Here is a 25,318-nt window from a genome sequence, read left to right on the forward strand (position 1 = left end):
TCCGAGATAGTCCCAAGGTTTCGCTATGTCATGTTTTGTGACCCCCAGGCCAGACTGACAAACAGTACTGGTTTGCTCACTAGTGCTATCAAATAGCCAATATGATCATGAGTGCAGTCAGTATCACGAATTCCTCTATTGCATTGTTTTTTGTTTTTTTTCCGCCGGTGTCCAACAATGGTGCAGTGGTGGATAGTCTCATGATGTGTGCATAAAATTCCCTTCCTGCCTGCATTCCAAGCGACGTGTCTGATGGGACGTGATTGAATCTGTACAGTTATGCTTTGATGAGGTATTTTGTTTGTAGGATTTTTAGATGGGCCAGTTGAAACCTTGATCTTGACTACTCTCTAGGGTGCATCAGGCCTCCATCCAGTTGCTTTTGTCTATAAGTCTCATGTCTTTCTCCCATAGGGTTTTTAGGATTACCAGTTTTCTTTGAGTGTTATTTAGTAACCTGTGGTACATCAATGAAATGAGTTTTTTAAATGGCATTGACGCCAACAGATTATTTTCCAGTAATGATTCGTCTGTAAAGATTATCCTTTTTTTAAATACAGAATTGACGTTTGTGCCTGAACTGTATTTATGTTTATAACCCATGTAATAGGTATTCAGCTTGCAGCTGGTCATATGGCTTGATATCCTCATCAAGCCAATTTTCTACTAACCTGTACATACCAATGACATCTCACTTTTTAAACACTTCTAGTTCATTCAGCCCAGGTAATCTTCCTCCCAAAGTGGTTTCCTTGGTGTCATCCGCCCCTTCCGTCCCATTGTTTTGGTGATAGTGGGCCACATTTCTATCATCAGTCCAGCTGCTGGTGAGAGATCACCCTTCGTCATGCATCTATAAAGTGTATGTAGGTAGCCCTTTTCTTTCAATCTCTTTGTATCACTGATTACCCCTGTGTAGTGAATGCCTACTCTGTCACTACCAGCAACGGACATGCTACATAGTACTTGTCAGTGCTGGCTAGTGCAATGTCCGCCTTGTATGGACTCCACTGTAAAATCAATAGCATGATCATTGGTGCACGAGAGTAGTGATCTAACTAGCTCCTCGAGGGCCAGATGCCAGATGCGTCACAAAAATAGTTGCGAAATTGAGCACTGACTTTTTACAAGTATTTTATTCTGCGAACTGACCTAGGCGCAAAAATAATAGGAATACTTAAGTACATAAAATAAGGAATCGCAGAATGACCTGTCTAATTAAAATTCATTACGCAGGTTGCAATTTGTGAGCCCCTGTGATAGGAATGGTGGCTTGCAAGACAGCAGACCACCATGCCTATCATATTTCAAAACGGAAACAGGGTTGCTTAAAAAAAAAGGTTTTCAATTTTGAAAAGCTTCAGTGGACGAGTTGCCATCTTATTTTCCAAATGCAAATGGATTCAAAGGGGACAACTTGCCCTCTATGAAAAATTACCACTCTAATTTGAGAGTAACTGATCAATGTTTTACAGCTGCAAATATGGTTGCAATTTGTGGTGAATGCCCAAACACACCCTTTCCATCTTGAGTATAAGCATTTCTAGACCCATTTTGCAGAATCGTAAAATGGACTTGGAAGATAGGAAATAGTGATTTAGCAATACCTGTAACTTAGCGACTCTCAGGATTTATTACCAGTTAGGGCCAGATGTAAGAAGCGTTTTGCAAAAATCGCAGTTTGCACCATGTAAAACGTGCATCGCAATGCACAATCCCATGTTGCGAGTCGGTTCCGACTCGCAAAATGGGAATGCGACTCGCAAATATGAAGGGGTGTTCCTTTCCTATTTGCGACTCGCACCGCAATGCAGAATTGCTTTGTGACCACAAAAGCGGTCGCAAAGCAATTCGCAGTTAGCACCCACATGGGACCCCTTCCCCTTTGTGAATGTCGCAAAAAATGTTTTTTCATAGCAGGCAGTGGTCCAATGGACCACTGCCTACTCTGAAAAAACGAAACCAAATGGTTTAATTTTTTATTTTGTATTGCAACTCGTTTTCCTCTAAGGAAAACGGGCTGCAATACAAAAAAAAAAAAAAAAAACTGCTTTATTGAAAAAGCAGTCACAGACATGGAGGTCTGCTGTCTCCAGCAGGCCATCATCCCTGTGAGTGCAGGGAATCGCAAGGGGGTCGCAAATTGCGACCCACCTCATTAATATTGATGAGGTGGGTCTTTGCGACCCCCTTGCGATTCGCAGAAGGTGTCTGAGACACCATTTTGCATATGATTTTGCGAATCGGAAATTGCGAGTCGCATCGACTCGCAATTTCCAATTCGCAAAATCCTTTCTTGCTACATCTGGCCCTAATTCACTTAGTATGTCAGGCCCTTAGTATTTTTAAAATTCGGATGACATATGGTGAGGTTTGTTGGAAGTATATAAACCTTTCGAGGATAATCATTTTGTATATACCCGTTCTTTCCCTTGTTGACAATGGGAGTTTTCTGCAGTAGGTGACTTCCATGTTCAAGCTCTGTAGGGGAATCCATGTTGGTCAGTGGCGTAACAATAGCTCCCCAGCACCTGCAGTGCAGAGAGGTCTCCGAGCTGCAGGGACCACTGGCCTAAGAGCTCCAGACTGGGTCCGGAGGGTGTGGTGCCCCTCCATGTATTTTGCAGGGGGACCTCCTCAAGGTTCGTTATGCCACTTATGCTGGTGTCATTGACTTTTATGGGATCTGTAGTGATCCAAATGCCAAAGTATTTAAAACGTTCTCTTTCTACTCTTATCAGCATGCGAAGCTCATCCTGGCAGTGGGACTAAGGGACTGTGCCCAGATAATACGGAATCTGGAGTACTGTCAAAACGTTTTAAATATGTTGTTCAGCCTCTACAATGACTTTCACTAGTCTGTGAGGTAGAGCAGAATGCCATCTGCATATAATGATATCTGCTGCTCCCATGTGTTGCGCCATTTCCACCACAGGAGGAGGGCATCATCACAGATCCGCTTTACCAGTGGTTTTACTGTAAATGTGAACAAGAGCCAAGGCGGGGGAACCTTGTCTAGTCACTCAATTTAATTAAAAAATTAGGTATTGGATACCATTTACTCTTACTTTAGTCACTGGGGTATTGTACAGAAGTTTAATCCATGATATTAAGTATGGCTCAAATCTATTTTTCTATAACTGGGAGCATGAATGTCCAGTAAATTGAATTCACTGCTTTTTTTAAGCATCTAATGGCATTATCGCTGTGGGCTCTCCCAGGATATTGAAGGTTATTATGGACACTGCGCAGGTTGTCTGGTTTCTCTGTCAGGCATAAACCCAGACCTGTCGGGGAGAACCATTTATGGAATGATCGGTAATAACCTGTTCACTATTACTTTTGCTAGTATCCTGGTCTCGACATTGCCTGAGGACACGGGATGATATCATTTCAATATTCCCTATCCTTGGCTTCTTTATATATTAACACTATTGTGGGCGTTCTTCGTGTTTTGGAGTGTGTTTAATTCCTGTTTTTGGAGTGTGTTTAATTCCCCTTCTCCAAGGACCATTTTTAGGATGTGGTCTGTATACCATTATGGCCTGGGTTTCCCCAATTAAAGATGAGTGGTGGCCTTTTCTACTTCGTCTATTGTTATCTCTTTTTCTAGTTCTGCTTGTTGCTTGTTAATCAGTTGTGGCGCTGTGCAGTCCTACAAAGATCCTATAATGTCATCTAGACTATCGGTCAGGCCTATGCAGCAACACTACAGTCCAGATACTCTTACTTCCACTAATTTACAAACAGCTTGATATTTCGGAGTACTTGACAACCAATGTGATTTGTAATGTCTCCTGTTGCATATTCAATGATATGGTTCAATTTGTAAAAGTGAAACATACAAATCTGTATTATATACTCTGGCTTTATCAAAATTAAATACATTAAAAAACAAACCTAGGCGATCTGTCAATTTAGCACTGTAAAAATGCCGGATGTTGTCTGCCAGTACTTCCACCACCTCTTGGTCTCCCTGCACTCTCTGTGTTCTACTGTGCATATTTCCTCCATGTTTTTCGCCACTTTGTTTTTCTTGCTTAGCCAGACAAGCAACTTTGCTGTTTTACTCGCAACTTCATAGAGTTTCCTTTGCAGGCCAGTGCGGTGCATTCGTGCCTCGTTCAGGAGCATTTCTCTGTACTCTTCTTTCACTGATTATCAGAGTCTTTGTAGTTCCTCCAGAGAAGGATCTCGCCCGCTAGGGACTGGTATCTCAGTATCCTATTTCTTTCTCTGCTAATTGATCTCCTTATGGCAAGGTTGTTGGCCTTCCACAACGCTGCTGGACTTGTACCCAGACACTTGTTCTCCTTAGAGTACCCATCAGATGTTATTTTCTAATCCTCTAAAACCTACCCTTCAGGTACCATTTGCCTAGACATGTGCTCAGACTCCAGTCTTTGGGGTATATCCTTTTCACTGTTGTCAGTGTTACTTTCAGTAGGGAGTGGTCTGATAATCCCTTTCATATGAAGGATGTGTCAGCAAATCTGAGTGAATCATTGTAAGCATGTAGCAATCCTTGACAGAGAAAAGTGGTCCCTGGAGTAGAAGGAGAAGAGTTGCCATGCTTCGTTACGCCCCTCCATGCGTCACGGAGTTCTGTGGCCTGGATGAAACCACGCAGTTTGCGGTAGCATTGACCCCCTTTGTCTGTTTAGCAACCTGTCATGAGTTTCGTCAATTACCAGTATTGAGGTTCTTAACCAGTATTAGAAGTGCCAGTGAGAGATTTAGCAATATTGAGCCCAGGTCACCAAATTTTGGTCTGAAGGCTCAAGGGAATGTACAAATTCATTAGCAGTATTTTTTCACCCTCTCATATGGCAACTATCTGACCATGTTTTTTTCTAGAGGGAAATGGTATTTTTTTATAGGATCACCACTTCTCTTGATGCAAAGGTGTGGCCTAAGTAGCACAAAAAGTTTTTTCAACAATCAATAAAATGGTAGTTGTTACCCCATACATGGGTTTCCTGTAAGTACACACAGGCGCAGCTCCTCTGTGTGAGCGGAGGAGCGTCGCCCCTCCACCAGCAGCAACAGCTTCAAATCTTTTTACATGGAAAGGATAATAAACTCTGTTTATTATCCTTTCCATGTAAACTCTGTTTAATATCCTCAACACAATGGGAAGAACATTTAAGGGGAAAAGAAAGCGCTCCCAACTGTTCCCTATAGTATAAATTTAGGTTCTCCCGGCCCTGGAGGATTCTTCCCTTCCTCCAAAATCTGTGAAAACACAGCTATAGCAAATTATAAGAAAAAGGACCTAGGCACTCTATAGCAATAAACTGACCATGATATTTTTAGAGATACACAATCCAACAATACATAATAAATAAAAAGACAATATAGACAAAAGAACAACAATGATCCACTAAGCACAGTCAATCCGTCTTTAATATGGCGAAAGGCAGCATATGGAATCCATCATTCAAAATAGAGGTAAAGGAACCACAGCCACGAAGAACAGCCAACACGTGTTTCGTCGTGGGGAGTATACTCCCTTTGACTTTTTCAAGGCTATAGAACATAACAAAAAGCAACATTTAACATTGGAAACACAATAATTGCAAGAAAGAACATCCATATATATTGTACAGATAGTTTCTTCCCATTGTGTTGATTGTTTTTGATTAGGGGTAGCAGCTCCTCACACCTTAATTCTAGTTTTTATACATACTAGACAAATATGGATCGTATGAAACTAGCAGCTAACTTATTTGGAGAACCTGGATCTACTAATATCACGCACACGTCCAACGCTGCGTGTGGTATATCTAAAGAAATAGGACTAAGGGAAAAATTTATCAAATTAGAGAGACTAAAAAAGCAGGAGGTATCTAAGTGGTGGGATGGGGCCACGCTCAAACACTATATCAAACTTAACAGAATACCCAGGGGTTTGAGGTCTCATTTATTTCCCACATTTGATGACTTAGACTCAGATCTTTTGGGCAGTTGGGAACAAGAGTTAATTTCCAGTTCAATGAGACTCATCAATATCTTAATTGAGAACTCGGAGAGAAAAGTGAATCAACTACAGAGAGATATTGAATGCTTAGAAACTGAGATTAAGGCTATGAATTTGGAAGAGGCAACCTCTAAAAATTATGCGATTTTAAATGAAATTGTGAACCAACATCAGTTGGAGGTTACGAGGAGAAAATCCCGCAAACTGAAGCGGGATGAGCTTGACTACAGTAGAGGGAGAGTCTTTACATTCTCTCGGAGATATGATCATTTAATTCAAGATACACAGAGTAAACAGTTCCAACGAATAAGTGCTCAATCATCACTTAACAATATTTCAGCTACCAGCAGTGAATCCAGTGACGTGTCTAGTGTCTCAGATCAGAATATACCAAGTAAACAGGGACCAGCATCTTTTTTAGCCGAAGTACAAAGAATAAGACAAGGACAGAGAGAAGTAAACAGACGTATAGAAGATCCCGGAAAACAAGGAGAAGTAAGAGAGGAGGGACCCAAAGAAACAAGAGTAGGGGTCCAAACCAGATCATGGAACAGGCACAAATGAGGAATATGGAGAATAAGACAATTAGTATTGTCAATTTATCAGATGTAGAATTATCTGAACAGGCCAATATATTACTCACTAAGGGGCTTGGCTTTTGCCCATTTAGTCCAGGGGATTTTCAAAGGACCAAAATAGATTTTTTCAAATATGTGAGGAGACTTAAACTTAGGAAACATTTCGGTACGTCTAGTAGTACTTCCAACAGGGATATCTTTTCTTCTTGCACTAAAGATTATCACCCTCTCTCCATTCGGGACATACAAGATACAGCTGTACTGCTCTCTATTACAGACTTTGAACAGGATCCATCTATAGTTTCCAATATTTTGGATGACTTGGACATAATGCCTGATACTATGGCGAGTGGTCTGAAATCCAAATCTAGATGGACGCCTGTCCTTAGTGGTGGTAATTGTGTGGATACTTTTTTCAAACTAGTGTGGCAGGACCTTCTTATAGCGGAAAAAAGGAATAAGTCTTGTTATTACAATCGTCATAACAATTTGTCGGCTGGTGAACTTGAGTGCCTTAAAAGTTTACGCACCAATAAGGATATTATAATTAGGGAGGCCGATAAGGGCGGCAATATTGTGGTTATGAATATTGCAGATTATGAATTGGAAATCATTAGACAGCTTAGCGATTCTGAATGCTACGAGCAGATTGAGAATAATCCTATACCTGCTCTTTCTAATAAAATTAATAAATTCTTGAAACTTTGTTTTGATCAAAGATTACTCAAGGAGGATGAATATATGTACTTACGGGTTTTCAGACCCAGATATCCCTGTCTTTACACGCTGCCTAAAATTCACAAAGACTCTCGCTCGCCTCCTGGCAGACCCATTGTATCTGGAATGGGTGGCCCGACTGAAAAATTATCAGAGTATGTAGATATTTTTCTACAGCCTTTTGTCACCAATCTTCCTTCCTATATAAAGGATACCAAACACATCTTAGGTATACTTGGTGATATTACTTGGGAACAGGGCATGAAGTTAGTAACTTTGGATGTGACTTCACTGTATACCAGTATCGAGCACGATTTAGGTATGATAGCGTTACGTTACTTTTTATATAATCAATCAGCTAGTCTATACGAACACACTACGATGATCTTAGATATGATTAGGCTAATTCTGGATAAAAAAATGTTTCTCTTTAAGAGTGAATGGTTTCGACAAAAAAGGGGTGTTGCAATGGGATCCCGCTTCTCACCAGCTTATGCGAATCTTTTTATGGGTTACCTCGAACAGAAATGGATATGGGGGCCTGAAGCAAAGACCTGGAACTCTAATATTCTTTTTTGGGGATGATATATCGATGACTGTCTCATGATATGGACAGGGGACCTCATCCTATTGAATGAGTTTGTGAACTTTCTAAACTCGAACCATTTTAATATTAGGTTCACATGGGATTATAGTGAAACTTGTATATCCTTTTTGGATGTTGAACTTTTCATTTGCAACAAGAAGATTGAAAGTCGTTTGTTTAGAAAAAGTACAGCCTGCAATTCCATTCTGCACGCCAGTAGTGCACATCCGAAACACCAAATTCATTATATTCCCTATGGTGAAATGGTACGTGCCAGAAGGAATTGCAGTACTGATATCGACTTTATCAATACCATTCAAGATATGTCTTCTAGATTTGAGCTTCGGGGTTACCCCACAGATACTGTGACCAAAGCACGCAATAGAGTCGGCCGTCTATCCCGGACTGACACTTTGAGAAATAGGGATAAAATATCTGATAACAAAATAAGATGTATAGTCGATTATACTCCAGCTTCATCAGCCCTGCGTAACAGTATGAAGAAATATTGGCATATATTACGGGCTGATACAACTCTGAAGGGTTTACTATCTGAATCACCAATGTTCACTTACCGTAGGGGTGGAACCCTTAAAAATATTTTGTGTCCCAGCTATCCTACAAAATTGCAACAGGAGAATTGGCTCTCAACCCATAGCAAGGGTTTCTTTAAGTGTGGTCGATGTGGAATGTGCAGGTTGAGTAGATCGAGGATCTCATCTTTTGAAAGTATGACGGGTGAGAAATTTCATATCAACACCCACATAACATGTGATAGTTGTTTCGTGATTTACATGATTATTTGTAAATGTGGTCTATACTATATTGGTAGTACAATTAGACCCTTGAAAGTAAGAATCAGTGAGCATTATAGGGCTTTGAAATACCTTGATGAACGCTATCCTATTGTTACACATATGAGTCAGTGTTCTAGACAGACTAATGTACAGAACTTTGAATTCTTTGGTTTTGATTTGGTATATGCAAACTCTTGTGGTGGAAATAGAGAGTTACAACTAAGAAAGAGGGAATGCCTATGGATTCTTAAACTTAGAGCTGTGGAAACAGGGCTTAATTCGAACTACGAAATGGAGTATTTCTTGGATTAGGCACCTAATGAAAAACAAGAATTGTTGTGATGTATTATTAATTATTGAACTATGGAATATGAGTTATACTTTCAAATATTTGCAGTGTATAATTATACATATATATGACATCGTTCGACTTATTGACATTTGTATAAGAACCTATTCCCAACATGTCTTGGTTTTAAACTGTATGATTTTCTTCAATATGTAGCCAATTAGATTGTAATACCTCACATCCTGAACTGTGAGGTGGGCACTATGGCGCGGACGTGCGTTTGACTACAAAAGGATGGCTACAGCCTTTCTGATTAGCTATTTTCTGTTATTATAAAATTACGTATTTAATTATTGTTACCGCTTTGCCTAAATTTCAGGGTTAATTGCTGTTTGTTTTTTAGTATTTTACACTAATTAGAACCTTTTCTTTGCTATATAGTGAAATATGTTGCTTAGTGTCAGTGTGGTAACGCATTATAACATTAATTAATATATAGGCGTCTCACTCTAAGATGGCGCCCGTGCACCGCCGGAGGTCAGCAGTATTGCTGTCTGATCTGCGGTCGCGCTGTGATTGACACGCTCGCACCGGCATGCTCTAATAGCGTTTACCAATGGCGGCAGTGGTAAACGCTTATCGGGCAAACGTGGAACCGAATATTCGGACTCCTGGTCTTTGAGAAACTTATGTGGGTGAGTTGGTGAGGGGCATTATTATTGTAATTAAACCCCTTTTGTCTGTAGTGGCGGTGATTTTAGTGCTATATTTGATTATTTCAGGTTTTGAATATATCCGCGGGCTATATGCTTTGATTACAGTAGTTTGCTACGTACGGGTAGGTGATTCGAGTATATTGCACTTTGGGTTTTGTTGGTGTACTTATAATCCTATTTTGTTTTTTGTTTTGATTAACCGTTTACATTGCAAGTTTGGCACTAATTACATTTTTTCTGCATAACAGTGTTCTTCTAAACGCCTAGTGGTTGGTGTATTTGAATCATTTTTGAGTGTGTTAGCGAGGTATGTTTTTTTTTTGGATTTGTTTAATTTTAAGTGATGATATGGGGATAAACACACTATTTGGTTGGTGGTGATAGCCACTTGTTAACACTGACAATTACTCATGGATATTCACCATTTTGTAGTCATTCGCACTTTAGTGTTGTGGTTGATCACTTTCACTTTTCGGATGTGATGGTTTAATTATCAATTTGTACATATATGATACATTTAATTATAAAGTGGTCTACATATAACTGTTATTGATATAAACTTTTGGATAATATTGAGATTTGGGAGATACCTATTTTTAGTTATCTGTACAATATATATGGATGTTCTTTCTTGCAATTATTTTGTTTCCAATGTTAAATGTTGCTTTTTGTTATGTTCTATAGCCTTGAAAAAGTCAAAGGGAGTATAATCCCCACGACGAAACACGTGTTGGCTGTTCTTCGTGGCTGTGGTTCCTTTACCTCTATTTTGAATGATGGATTCCATATGCTGCCTTTCGCCATATTAAAGACGGATTGACTGTGCTTAGTGGATCATTGTTGTTCTTTTGTCTATATTGTCTTTTTATTTATTATGTATTGTTGGATTGTGTATCTCTAAAAATATCATGGTCAGTTTATTGCTATAGAGTGCCTAGGTCCTTTTTCTTATAATCTGTTTAATATCCTTTCCATATAATAGGGGCGGGACATTGGGGGTGACGAGCTGAGGGGAGTGCATTGGGCACTACCCTCAGAGCGTATGTGTATTTGGATGGCCGTCTAACTAATTATTAGTTTTTAATTATTTTGTTCCCGCAACCCCACAACCCCACTTGGCCCCCCACACCACTTGTCCTGCACAGCCACACGAGCCACTCCTGAGTACAACACATCATGTCCTTGTCCGGACAACCACCTTTAAACTGCCCAGCATTTCTTTCCTTTTACGCAGGAGATTGGCATTATATGGTGGGCAACGCAACCTTCTTACTATGTTCTTTCACAGATAAAGGGCCAATTACTAGTCTGGCTGTCCAAAGACTGTCAGACTCATGGTGGAGGTCGGACTGCAGCAGCTGTGGCAGTCCAAACACCATATTACAATATTGGAGGTGGGTGCCGCCAAAAGACTGCAGCCCCCGCCAGGATCTCTGATCCCGACGGGAAAACGGCGGTCGTGGTTGTAATCAGCCATGGCAGCGCTGAAGTCAGCACCACCGTGCTGATTACAACCATGTTTTCTGCCAGCCTTTCATGGCGGTTCAACTGCCATGAAAAGACTGGCGGAGAACAAGTGCAAGGGCCCCCAACATTGTAGCTTTGCAGACAGTGCACATTCTGAGGGTGATAGGAGGGTGTTAGGGGACCCCGGTGCAATTACATTGGACTCGGCTCCATGTGGAGCCGAGTCCAATGCTGATGCATGTTTTACAATGAGCTGATGAGCAGAAACCTTGGTTTCCGCTGGTCAGCCCAGTGTAAAATGCACAATGGGACTGGTGGGGAGACAGCCAAATCCGCGGCGGTCTCCTCACCATGGGTCTGGTGGTAGGTTTTCCGACCACCAAACTCGTAATCAGGTCCTAAACATCTAATATTAAAGGATGTCACAGCGACACCAGCTTCAGCCCTTCATAAACCTTTGTCAATTGTGCACCACAATCTTGCCTTGCTCCAAACTGAACCCACACCCTAAATCTCCTCACTTATATTTTTCTAAGATCAGTTTCAAACTATCCGCCCCACAACTCAATTACACAGGGGTCCTGTCACCTCAACATTGCAACACAATTCTGATTAAGTGGGATGCACAATGTATAGCCTAACTACAACAATGGCTTTAACGTTTTGAGTAGGTATACAAAAGAAAGTAACCAACAAAAAAAAGAAGGGGGATCCTGGTGTATTTGTGCTGTCAACCTCCCCACTAGATCTATCCCCACATTTTCTCTTTGATATAGGGTTTAGCGGTTATATTGCCACCACACAGAACTCCCTCAATCGGCTGTCTCTTGTCAAAGATTTGTTATGGAGTCTTGTGAGACTTGTCCTTGTTAGCTCTTTATCAGGTTCAGATGGGTCGTTAGTCTGTGGCACTACAGTGGTATGTTCAGGTTGGTGTCTTTCTTTGCTTTCATCACTCAGCACTGGTTCTTTGGCTGATCTTGTGCTGGATCTGTCACTGTCACTTTTGCATCCAGTTTTGTTCTTGGTGACTCATGCCCGCTGTCTTATTGCCTTTGGTTTCAGCAGTACTTATATCACCTCTATATTACCAACCACTCCCAGGCCTCCTCAGGGAACATAAAATTCACGTCTTTCTTTCTATCATGCTGGCAACACCATCACATATTTAATTTTGTCATGAAAAGGTTTCTTCTTCACCACTCGGAACCTCCACCTTTGCTTCCATTATTGCCTAGGAGAAGTCCTGAAATAATTGTATGGTAGCGTTCTCAAATGGAATCAGACCTTGTGTTTTTACCATCTGTAGGATTGTGTCCCTGTTGCTGAAGTTTGGGAGGCAGGCAATAATTGCACTTGGTAGGGCATCCACCTTTTGCAGATGCCGCTGTGTGCCCTTTCTACCGTGAGTAGAGTGATAATTTCTCTGGTTTCAGTAAAGTTACAATTCATTCTTCAATGATCTATTTCTTGCATTGATCCTCTGCTTCTTCTGGGGCTAAACCATCCAGATATTCTTTCTCTGTGTGTCCCCTCTGCATCTTCCAGTCGTGCTTCTAATACTTAGGGCCTCATTACAAGTGTGACATTCATGTTGCTGGTCAGACAGCCTCATTCCGGGTGGTCCAACCCCCCGAATTACAACCTAGGCAGCTGGACCTGCCTAAAGACCGCTGTTCCCGCCATGATCACCGATCCCGGTCCAGCTTGTAGTTAGCCATGGGGGCACTGATCTCAGCACAATCTGGCTGATTATAACGTCACTTTCTGCCAGCCTTTTCATGGTGGGGACCCTGCCATGAAAAGGCTGGTGGAAAGCCATTCCTGGGGGCCAGTAGGGGGCCTATGGCATGGGCTGTGCAGGGGCCCCCCTGACTAGCACCATTGGAATTAGCGTTTCTGCTTCCACTACCCTTCGGTGTTATGATATAGGACTCGGCTCCCTTAAGTCCTATTTCGTAGCATGGCTCCCGCCAGGCTAGCCAGCAGGAATACGTATTACAATGTTACCGCCGGTCAGCCAGCAATAGCGGTGGCGTTCTCCCCATGAGTATGGCGGTCCCACAGTGGGACTGGCAAACTCTAAATGAGGCCATTAGTTTTCAGTTTGTTGTGTTTTCGCGATGTTTATGTAGGTACTTTATTTCTGTCACCGGGTCTTCAAGCCTCTCTTCATTTTGACCCACTGTGTTACTTATTTTCGTAACATCCGCTTGTAAAAGATTAATTTCACTGTCACAGTATTGCTTTTGTTCCAGTACAATTTTGTGTCCTTCACTACCATCCATAACTAAGTAACTTGGGTGTCATGGAAGACATAAGTTGTTGGAGTGCTTACCTCTTACAAGCCTTCTGCTCATGGTCATCAGTCCTTTTATTCTGAAGGATATGTATTTGTCTAATTTATGTGGTTGACTTGATCTTGTGGCCTTCTCCCTGTCCATCGTGGTTTAGGGTGTGTATTTTGTGCTCCCCCTACGGTGTTGTACCCTGTCGTTATTGCAAAATTATCTTGGCATACTAACATTGTAAAAAAATAGGACGACAATAATATTGTGGAACAAAATATTGCAGGTAGGAATAGTAATTTTTACAATCTGAAGAATAAAACAAAGTACTTAAAATTGTTTTAAGTAATATGGTTGTACATAAAATCTCTGATTTATTTTCTAATATGTTATTCGTTTTAGCATTATGAGCTATTTTTTATGTTTTAGTAAAGTTTATTTTGGGGGGTTTAGCAATATAGCTATACCAGCAGGTTCTTTCATTTTCAATGGTATAGGGTGGCAAGTGTTTGAAAATATTTATTTTATAAAACGTTACTAATGTTTAATTAATGTATTATATTTTATTTGGGCATTAGTTTAATATCCATGCATTAATTTTCATACTTATACTTTTTCTTTTATATTATTTAGAATGTTTTGGTGAGTTGTTGGTTTTATGTGAAAGTAGGATGGGAAATATTTTATATATATATTTACTATTTGACAATAATTAATTTATTTTTCATTTATTAGTATTTTTGTTAAGTATGCAAATTATGTCCCTAAATTGAAATTGTTTTGAGTACTTGGTTGTTTTGTAAAATATTAAACAAATATTTTAATATTTATTTACTTTTAATTATTATTTTGTATTATATTTTGTTCATGTATATTGTATGAGACGAACATTATATTTTTTACATTTTTACTTTTGGTGTTCTGTTTGGTTTGTATGGAAATAGGGTGTTTTTGAAATATATAATTTATTATTCTTAAATTTTATTTTTGCTTATTAATTGGTACAATTATTCAACAAGCAAGTATATAAAGTGTTCAAATATTTTATATTAAAATTATACATGATCGTTTACATACAATATATATATATATATATATATATATATATATATATATATATATATATATATCGGAACTGGGCATCATGTGGGTAAAGTGCCTAATGATGAAACGTGAGACATGTTTGTATTGCAGCAGTGCTTGACTTTTATAATGATTGCAGCCTGGGAAGGAAAAGGCTAATTTGACACTACAAGTGAAAATCTAAATCCCACTTTGAAATTAATTGAAGGCCTGCGAAAAAGAAATCAATCAATGCTGGTTTGATTTATTTTGTATGGAGTGCACAGTGACTATAATAGACCTATTAAGGAGAGTATTTTTACCATTTTGGTTGATGTTAGAGGTGCCGAGCATTTAAATTGATTGACTAATAGCATACTCTCCACAGTTGACAAAGGCTGGATAAGAGTTGAAACGCATTCTGAGTGATAGGCTGCTGAACAGAATAAATATTATGATTCTCATCCTAGAGTGCTGGTTTTCTCTACACTACGAGGAGAAAGTGTTTATGTTAAGGCGTGGGTGGAGCGCCACACTGTGCACCCCCAGCAATCTGGCGCACACCGGCAACCGCAACCTGCAGTATATATATATATATATATATATATATATATATATATATATATATATATATATACACATATATATATATATACATACTTCAAAGCCACTAGAATTATGTGATTTTGCAGCTGCAGCTTCATCTGCTGCATAATCTGCAGATTTCAACAAAAGAAATTAGTTTCTAGCTCAAACAGATCAAAAAATATTAAAAACGCAGCTACACATGTTGCCGGTCAAATCACAAATGCTCTCTTGCATATTGCTGTATATGGATGTTAAGCTGGTACTAATGAAAAAATTCAGCAGTTACAGTTAGAGTTATTTCAAGTAACTAGAACTTGTGCCCTAAGGTAACTATAACTCGCGCTCTCGCCATGCACATTTGTTTTCTTCAATAATTTGAGTGGTAATATTTCATTTATATTTTTAATGATGCTATAGAAGCTGTCATGAGTGTTCTGATATTTGGGGTAATTACAGTGCATGACGAGAGCGGGAGGTTGGTTCTTTTTTACATATGAATACATAGATGTATGTATATATATTTTACTTTGATTCTGCATAATTGTTTTTGAAATATGTAATCCTAGTCCAGAGGGCTAAGTATAATAATAATGGGGGATTGCAAAAGAGAAATGGATATTCCAATCTTGAAAGAGTAGATTGACTAACCCAGCTAGATCAGGCACAATTGGGACCAAATGGGGACTCAACAGTATGTGAGCCCCATGAAGGGAATGATCTTCATGCTACAGGGGTAGGGAGTGCAGTGGAGTCTTCGCCCCGTAGGAAAGAATCGACAGCATATCTGAGTCCTACTTCTAATGTCACGATCCTAAATGGAAGGGGATCAGTCACTATGATCTCCTGGAACGTAGCAGGCTTAAAAAATAAGCTTATAGATCCTGAATGGCAGGACTACATTGATCAATATCATGTTTGTCTCTTCCAAGAGACCTGGCTTAAGGACCCACCGTATAAATTAGGATATAAAACCTTTTTTATTAGTGCAACTTCAGCTGCCAGAGGGAGGCCGTCGGGGGGTTGGTTGCATGGGTGAAAATCTCATTAAATGTCGAGATACGTATGCAAGTCACAGAGTCAGAGGATATTTTATGGTTGGTATTGGGAAAAAAAATAAGGTAACATCCCACTTGTTCAATGTATATTTAAGGCCTGGAAGGACAAATTTGGAGTCTCCTGAAATAACTTTATTAGACGACCTGCTTAAAAAGATCCCAGTAGGAGAGACAATTATGATAGGGGGTGACCTTAATTGTAACTATGAACCTATAATTGGATTAGAACATCTAGCAGAAGAAGAAGATCGAATGAGAGCAATTCCTTATCTAACAATAGAAAAAACTGTCCCGGGCACAGTGGCCGCCCTGCAACTCATGGGCCTTACATTAAAGCACGGACTGAGGGCGTGTAATGGCAGAGTGGTTGAAGTAGGCCTTAATTTGGATACCTTCCAGAGAGGCAACTCAACCTCGAAAATAGACTACATTTTGCATAGTATAAGTACATGGGGAAGATTAGTGACTTTTAAAATAGATAAAAGAAGGGAAAGCGATCACTTCCCGTTAATAATTGAACTCAGGGCCCACCTCCTGGATCTGGATTTGGAATATATAGAACATGATAAGGTGGAGCTACAACCCACCCTCGCCAATAATAGAAGGGTTGTAAAATGGCCAGCAATACTAGGCAATTTGGACACTATGACAAATATCTACAATACATTTTCTGATCTTTTGGAGCCTTATGCTAAAAAAAAACCTATTGATATCCCTATTACGGCCACCCAAACAGTTACAGCATAAGCATAAAAAGGAGAAGGTGCAAACCACCCCAATTAGTCCATGGTATACTATCAAATGCAGGGAGAGGAAAATAGTACTGATAGAGGCTTTAAAGCAAAAAAATCAACTAGCTGTACAACATGCAAGGGCCAGTTACAAGAAAACACTGGCAACTGCCCAAAGTAACTGGGAGGATCAAAAATGACAAGATCTGCTGGAAGCAGCAAAAAGTAATGACGCTAGGATCTTCTGGAAAATAGTTACTCACGGCAGCAAAGTGGGGATATTTAATACAGATCACCATATAGACCCCAAAACATGGGTTAACTATTTTACATACCTTTACTCTGATCCCCCCAACCATGACTTCTATCCCTCCAAGCATAAAATCCTAGCTACTTGGGGCATCTTACCCGAGATACAATTTAGTCTGGAGGAGACGGTGAATGCCATTAAAGCAATCAAGCCAGGAAAAGCCCCCGGTTTGGACAAGATCCCGGGGGATATGGTTAAACATAGTATAGAAATTTGGGCACCTTATATAAATCTTTTAAGTAACGCTATAGCAAGGGGAGGTCTAGTGCCTGAGACATGGAAAGGGGCAGAAATAATCCCAGTCTACAAAAAAGGATCTAGGGAAGATCCTGGGAACTATAGACCAATCAGCCTCATAGATGTCATGCAAAAAATTTATGCTAGACAGTTGCTGAATAGAATTAGTAGCTGGATAGAAGAAAACAGCATATTGACTATATATCAAGCAGGCTTTAGACAGCAGACGAGGACAGTCGATCAGGCCTTTAGGCTACTGACAATAATGTGGAAATATACTAGACTAAGGAAGGGTCACCTCTATATCGCGTTTGTGGATCTGCGTGCGGCCTTTGATTTGGTGCCAAGAGACTCCTTATGGGCAGCACTAGGGAAACAGGGCATGCCGGGGAACCTCCTGTGCCAGCTAGAGAGGTTACATGAAAATACATTTGCAAAGGTTCGGTGGGGTCCAAAGGGAGAGTTGACAGACCCAATACCTATCAAGAGGGGGGTGAGACAGGGTTGTGTGCTTGCCCCAACCCTTTTCTCATTATATATTAATGATCTGGTTAAACATTTAAAACAAAGTAATCATGACTCGCCAAGACTGAACGGGGACCCAGTTCCTGCCCTCCTTTTTGCAGATGATACCATCTTATTATCTCAAACTCCCATGGGCTTGCAAACCCTATTAGATACATTTAGTGAGTACTGCAGTTTGAAGGGACTAGAAATAAACACAATCAAGACCAAATACCTGACTGTTAACCCCCATAAAGCACTCAAGAGAAACATTCGGATTAGAGGCAGGAATTGGAACGAGTAAAAAACTTCAATTATCTAGGGATACTGCTTGATGCCAAGTTGTCATGGGCACCACACGTCAATAAAGCTGCTACCTCCTTAGTCCATAGTTCCGTGGTGATTAGTCAAAATTACAAATGTTCAAAATCTAGCATTGTTTCACCAGTATTTGAGACCCAGGAAAATAATTTTATGAGGGGGGTATTTGGTCTCCCTCCATCTACTCCACTGATTCCTCTAACCTATGATATTAATATGAAACAAATAGGTAAACTGGCAGCCCTGAGGCCTTTGCTTTACTGGTGTAGACTTTGGACAACCCCTGAATTGATCCATTATAGGCCAGCACTAATCGAGATCATGGACTTGGACAAGGCCATCTCCCTTCCGTGGCTCCACTATATAAGGCATTGCTTTTACAATCTAGGGCTGAAATCTTATTGGGAAGAACCGCATACACTCACAACACAATGTAAGATTCGATTAAAACAAGTATTTTGGGACTTCACTCTAAACAGCCCTCTCTAGAGCAAGGATCTAGGTAGACTAACCTCAAGTTTCCTGGATATCAAACCATTACCGAGAGCTGAGGAATGGATAGACACTATCCAACCCAGGCGAGCAAAAGTTTTATTTATGAAGTTCCGATATGGGACTCTGCAGGTTAGGGCTTTTACTTCTAAATGGGGCCCCTTGAGTGGGAGAAGACACAAGGCGACTTGTGGGCTGTGTAATATGGAGACTTCTGAAACAACGGATCATGTTCTTTTAACCTGCAAAGCTAATGATAAACTAAGGAGGAAATGGATTCGACCTATTTGCAGGAACGTAGGAATCAGAAATTATAATGAAGCAGCTAGATTCTTGAGATCTAGTACTATACCATATGTTGTTTTTGGTTTAAGCCGGTTTCTATTAGCAATTTCATTTATCAGAGACAAGGCGGGCCTGAGGCTCTAGGCGCTTTAATTCAGACAAAACCCTCACAGTTAATTTACGGTGCCCAAAATGATAAATGGGAGCCGTCTCCTGTAACTCAATGGACTCTGGTTATACATTTTGCTAAGGATATATTTAGCCCATAGGATATTGATAATGCTTGGGAAGAACATGAACTATAAAATCATTTTGCCTCTTAGCACAAGGACCGTAGTTATCGGGAGGATTTTAAGTTTTTTAGAATTGCCATTTGACACTTATGGAATTAGCTTTTAGGATTTTTTTATTTTTTTATTATATTCTCTTTTAGATCCAGTTATTTATTCTTCACTTAATTGATTAAATAGTCCTCCCTTAGTTAAGCAAACAAGTGCCTGATGGTATGGGAGGCAAATTTTAGGGTTTTATAAAAATTGTAATAATGTAATTGATTGTTATTTATTGCTTTTAGGACTAACATTGGCCATTATCTAGATAGTCTGATTTTAGTATTTAAGTGAATATTAATTGTTGCTGGAATAATGTGCTTTTTGTATTGCTTGATTGTATTTTCCTTTTATGGCTTTTAGCCGAATAAAGGCGTGTAAATCCAAGAAATGTGTAATCATTAAATCATAATTTATTATTTATTTATTATTTATGTTTATGAATAGTAAATCTGAGCTTTTTTAGTTATCTGAACAGTTTCTACTGCTGATCAGATTAAGATTGGGAATAGTAAATATGATCTATTCAAAGTACAATACTTTCATCAAAGTTGCTCACTTTGCAGTGGGAACAGTAAATCTGACTCTCCAGTGTCAAATACTTCGCTTGTTGCTTAGGTTAGAGAGTGGATAGTAAATGTGTCCCATCCAAATAGCAACACTTTGCTATTTGCTTCTGTTGAAGTGGAAATGGTAAATCTAATCCCTCTGTAGTACAACATCTTCTCTGTTGTTGCTCAGGATGCAGTGAAAATAGTAGAGATGACCCCTCCATAGTCTAACAATTTCCTCACTGTCGCTCAAGTTCAGTGTAGATAGCAAATTAGATGTACTATCCATACAGGCACTAGGTCAAACCACAAAAGTTGGATACCGTTTTTATCAGGAGAAGTGTTGGAAAATAGTATAGTAAAACAAACTATATTATGAATTAGATTTCTCTTGATTTTTGGCTTCTAAATATAAACAATAAACACATGTTCTGAATTGCCCTCTGAGGCATATGATAGTATAGGTAACCTCAACTTCAGAGGTGCATAAATACCCACTAGTTCTACACTTGGTGTGTTGTACAGCACTGCAAAAAAACACACGGTTCCATTATACACTTTTCTCATTCATTAGATTTTACTATAATTGCTGCACGGCTGGTACACAATAAATAATCATTACCAGCTGCAGCTTAGTTGTTGACAGTGGATTTACATTTTTGGGATAAACATCAAACACTAAGGGGCTGATTATGAGTTTGGCAGAAAGAAACTCCAGCAAAGTGGCGATCTGCCTGCCAGCCGCATTAGGACTTTCCCACTGATTTCCACCAGTCAACCCAGTGGGAAAGGCGAGGTAGCATTGTCACCGGCTCATAATACAGCCAGCAGCAATTCTGCTGCGTGAGGGGGCACCAGCACCCTCCAAATACACACTGTCTGCACAGCAGACAGCACGCATTTCGAGGATGCTTGGCAGGGGCACTTGTTCTCTGCCAGCCTTTTCATGGAGGTCAGACCACCATTGAAAGGCTGGCGTAGAACAAAGTTGTAATCAGCAGGGCGGCGCTGAACTCAGCCCCGCCCTGGTTGATTACAATCAGAAGCACCGTCAGCCCGTCTGGTTCACTGATCCTGGCATGGATGGCGGTAGGGTAGCAGGTCTGCCTGCCAACCTCATAATGTGGCAGTCGGACCGCTACAGCCTCAACAGTCCATCCCTCAGCGCGAGGCTGATAAGGCACTAAATGTCACTGCCACCACAAGAGTCTGATGGAGGTAACAGTATGTCACTTTTGTAAATTGGCCACCAGGACAAAGAATTATAGGTGAAAGTATTGTCCTCATTTGTTAATTTGTCTTACTTATGTTAAGTATTTTCTTACATCAACATTTTGCTTTTTTTTTAAACCAGAAGCAATCTGCACAAATGACTCACTTACTGAATTTTAAGTTGTGTCTAGTTTTCAGAAACATAAAGGAGGTCATTATGACCCCGGCGGTAAAAAACGCTTACCGCGACGGCCACCAAAAGACCATCGCCACAGCTGCCAGCCATACGCCAAATTATGACCACAGCCGGATTTCTGCCAGAAGGATGGCGGAAATCCGGTTGTGGCTATGCCTGCGGATGGCTGTAAGGTGGCACTGCTTCTAGCAGCAGCGCCATGCCAATAGACCACTACCAGCCGTATAATGAGAATAATAAGGCCTGGCGGTGTTCTGCTGGGGGGCGCTGCTGCTGGCAGCAGCGCCCCATCCCGTCTCCAGCTGAAGGACCCCCTGACTACAGGTAAGTCGGGTGCTCTGACAGGGGAGGGGTTAGGGGGTATTGCGTGTCTGTGTGGGTGAGTGTGTGTGTATGTCTGTGTATGCGTGAATGCAAGTGTGTGTTGCGTTTTGTATGTGTGTGCATGTTTGGGGGTGTGAGTGCGTGTATGTTGAGTTGGGTGAATGCATGTGTGCGTGTATGTATGTAGGTGTGTGCGGACGTGTGTGTGAATGGATGCATGCATGCGTGGATGAATGTGGGAATGAGTGTGTGTGCTCGTGTGTGAGTGTGTGAAGGGAGGGACGTGTATGAAGGGGGGATCTAGAGAGGAAGGGGGATGGTGGGGGTGAAACCTGTGTGTGAATAACCCTATCAGTGACAGGGAAAGGATTCCCTGTCACTGATAGTGCCTACCACCATGGTTTTCGTGGCGGTAATGAAGCCACGAAAACCATGGCGGTAGACAGGGTCATAATCCCGCAGGCAGCCAAGTGACGGCTGCCTGGCCGGAGATTAAAGTCTCCAGCCTGGAGGCCGTTACCGTCGTGGCAGTCGGTGTGGTACATTGGTGGTTTGGCTGAAGCCAAACTGCCAATGTCAGAATATGGCAGAAAGTACCGCCAGCCTGTTGGCTGTACTTTCCTCCATATTTCCGCCTACCGCCAGAGTCATAATGACCACCATAGTTTTCTTCGTACACCCATGGGTTTTGCACCTGTTACCACAACAAAGTACACATAGGCTGAAAAAGTACAAAGCTGGAAAAATGGCTATCAATTAGAAAAATGCAAAAACTGTGATAAAACATGTTTTTGAAACTCCGATTGTTCCTGTAAGATAGTGATCTTGGCACAGACAACATTTTGTTGATGCAATTTTAACTCCTTCTCTGCCAGGCCTTTTCCTCCTGAGGTGCCAGGCCTTTTTTTGGCTATTTGGTGCAGTTCGCAGTTAAGCTCTCATAACTTTTTGTTCACATAAGCTACACACGCCAAATTTATGTCCTTTTTTCCAGCATCCTAGGGATTCTAGAGGTACCCAGAATTTGTTGGTTCCCCTGAAGGAGACCAAGATAATAGCCAAAATACAGCAAAAATTTCGTTTTTTTTTAAAGTGTGAAAAAAGGGCTGCCGACGAAGGCTTGTGCTTTTTTCCCTGAGAATGGCATCAACAAAGGTTTTGAGGTGCTAAAATCACCATCTTTACAGCTTTCAGTAACAGGCAGACTTGAATCAGAAAACCACATTTTTCAACACAATTTTGGCATTTTACTGGGACATATCCCATTTTTACTATTTTTTGTGCTTTTAGCCTCCTTCCAGTTAGTGACAAACATGGGTGTGAAACCAATGCTGAATCCTGGAAAGCCAAACATTTTGGAAAAGTAGACAAAATTCTGAATTCACCAAGGGGTAATTTGTGTAGATCCTACAATGTTTTCCTACAGAAACAAACAGCTGAAATAAAAAGATATTTAAATTGAGGTGAAAAAAAACAGCCATTCTTCTCCACGTTTTACTCTGTAACTTTTTCCTGCGATGTCAGATTTTTTAAAGCAAAATACCATTATGTCTGCTGAACTCTTCTGGTAGTGGGGATGTATAGGGCTTGTAGGTTCATTAAGAACCCTAGGTACCCAGAACCAGTAAATGAGCTGCACCTTGCAATGGGTTTTCATTGTATAGCAGGTATACAGCAATTCATTTGGTGAAATATAAAAACTGAAAAATAGGTATCAAGGAAACCTTTGTATTTCTAAAATGGGCACAAGATAAGATGTAGAGAAGCAGTGGTTATTTCCACATCTCTGAATACTGGGGTCCCCATACTAGCATGTGAATTACAGGACATTTCTCAAATAGTCGTCTTTTTAGCACACTGTCTTACATTTGGAAGGAAAAAATGCAGAGAAATACAAGGGGCAATAAAACTTGTTCTGCTTTTCTGTGTTCCCCCAAGTCTCCCAATAAAAATGGTACCTCACTTGCATGGGTAGGCCTACCTAGCATGCACCATGGACACATCACATTTTCCCAAGGAAAACAGAGCTGTTCTTTGCAAAGTGTCTAGCTTTGGATTTTAGCCTCTAGCTCAGCCTGCAGCCAAACCTGTGCATTTTTGGAAACTAAATACCTAGGGGAATCCAAGATGGGGTGACTTGTGGGGCTCTCACCAGGTTCTGTTACCCAGAATCCTTTGCAAACCTCAACATTTGGCTAAAAAAACACTTTTTCCTCATGTTTCGGTGACAGAAAGTTCTGGAATCTGAGAGGAGACACAGATTTCCTTCCACACAGCGTTCCCCCAAATCTCCTGATAAAAATGGTACCTCACTTGTGTGGGTAGGCCTAGTGCCTGCAACAGGAAATGCCCCAAAACACAACCTGTACACATTACATTTTCCCAAAGAAAACAGAGCTGTGTTTTGCAAAGTGCTGAGCTGTCGATTTTGGCCTCTAGCTCAGCCGCCACCTAGAGAAACCTACCAAACCTGTGCATTTTTTAAAACTAGACACCTAGGGGAATCCAATATGGGGTGACTCGTGGGGCTCTCACCGGGTTCTGTTACCCAGAATCCTTTGCAAATCTCAAAATGTGGCTAAAAAAACACTTTTTCCTCACATTTCGGTGACAGAAAGTTCTGGAATCTGAGCGGAGCCACAAATTTCCTTCCACTCAGTATTCCCCCAAGTCTCCCGATAAAAACGGTTCCTCACTTGTGTGGGTAGGCCTAGTGTCTGCGAAAGGAAATGCCCCAAAACACAATGTGGGCACATCAAAATTATCGAATACAAAACTACCTGTTTTTGTGGGGGGGGGGTCACCTGCGTTTTTGGTCCTGGGCTCAGCAGCCATATAGGGAAACCTACCAAACCCAAACATTTCTGAAAACTAGACACCCGAGGGAGTCCAGGGAGGTGTGACTTGCGTGGATCCCCCTGTGTTTTCTTACCCAGAATCCTCAGCAAACCTCAACATTTGGCCCAAAAAACACTTTTTTTTCTCACATTTCAGTGACAGAAAGTTCTGGAACCTGAGAGGAGCCACAAATTTCCTTCCACCCAGCATTTCCCCAAGTCTCCAGATAAAATTGATACCTCACTTGTGTGGGAGGACCAGAAAAAGGCCAAAAACCTGTAGAGATTGAGGAGATAGCACAGCGAGTTGATAAGCACATATTTTTCTTTTATACATCTTTAGGCTGACTCTGCTTTGAGGACCCACAAAAGTGAGGTATAATTTTACTTTGGAGGCTGAGGGGAACGCTGGTTGGTAGGAAATTTGTGCCGGAGCGGTGATCCTACAAAGAAAAGTGAGGAAAATATGCTTTTTTAAGCACATTTTGAGTTTTGCAGAGGAGTCTGGGTAAGAAAATGTTGGGGGATCCATGCAAGCCACACCTCCCAGGACTCGTTGGGGTGTCTAGTTTTAAAACATTTCTGGGTTTAGTAGGTTTCCCTAGATGAAGGTTGCACCCAGGACCAAAAACACTGGGTCCCCACCCCCAACTAGTTTTGTAACGATCATTTTGATGTGTCCACGTACTTCTGCGATGTTCCAAACACCAAAATTGTGAAAAGAAACACACTTAGGTTATGTTTAAAAGACCCCTAACCCACCAACCATGTTTGTGGCCTGCTTCACCATCAGGGTCCCACCCAAGGCACCTAGCGTGTCACGGGTGTGATGCAACGCCTGATTACAGCGGAGCAGGTTTTGTCAT

This window comes from Pleurodeles waltl, chromosome 7, assembly GCF_031143425.1.
Source record: "Pleurodeles waltl isolate 20211129_DDA chromosome 7, aPleWal1.hap1.20221129, whole genome shotgun sequence".
NCBI lineage: Eukaryota > Metazoa > Chordata > Amphibia > Caudata > Salamandridae > Pleurodeles > Pleurodeles waltl.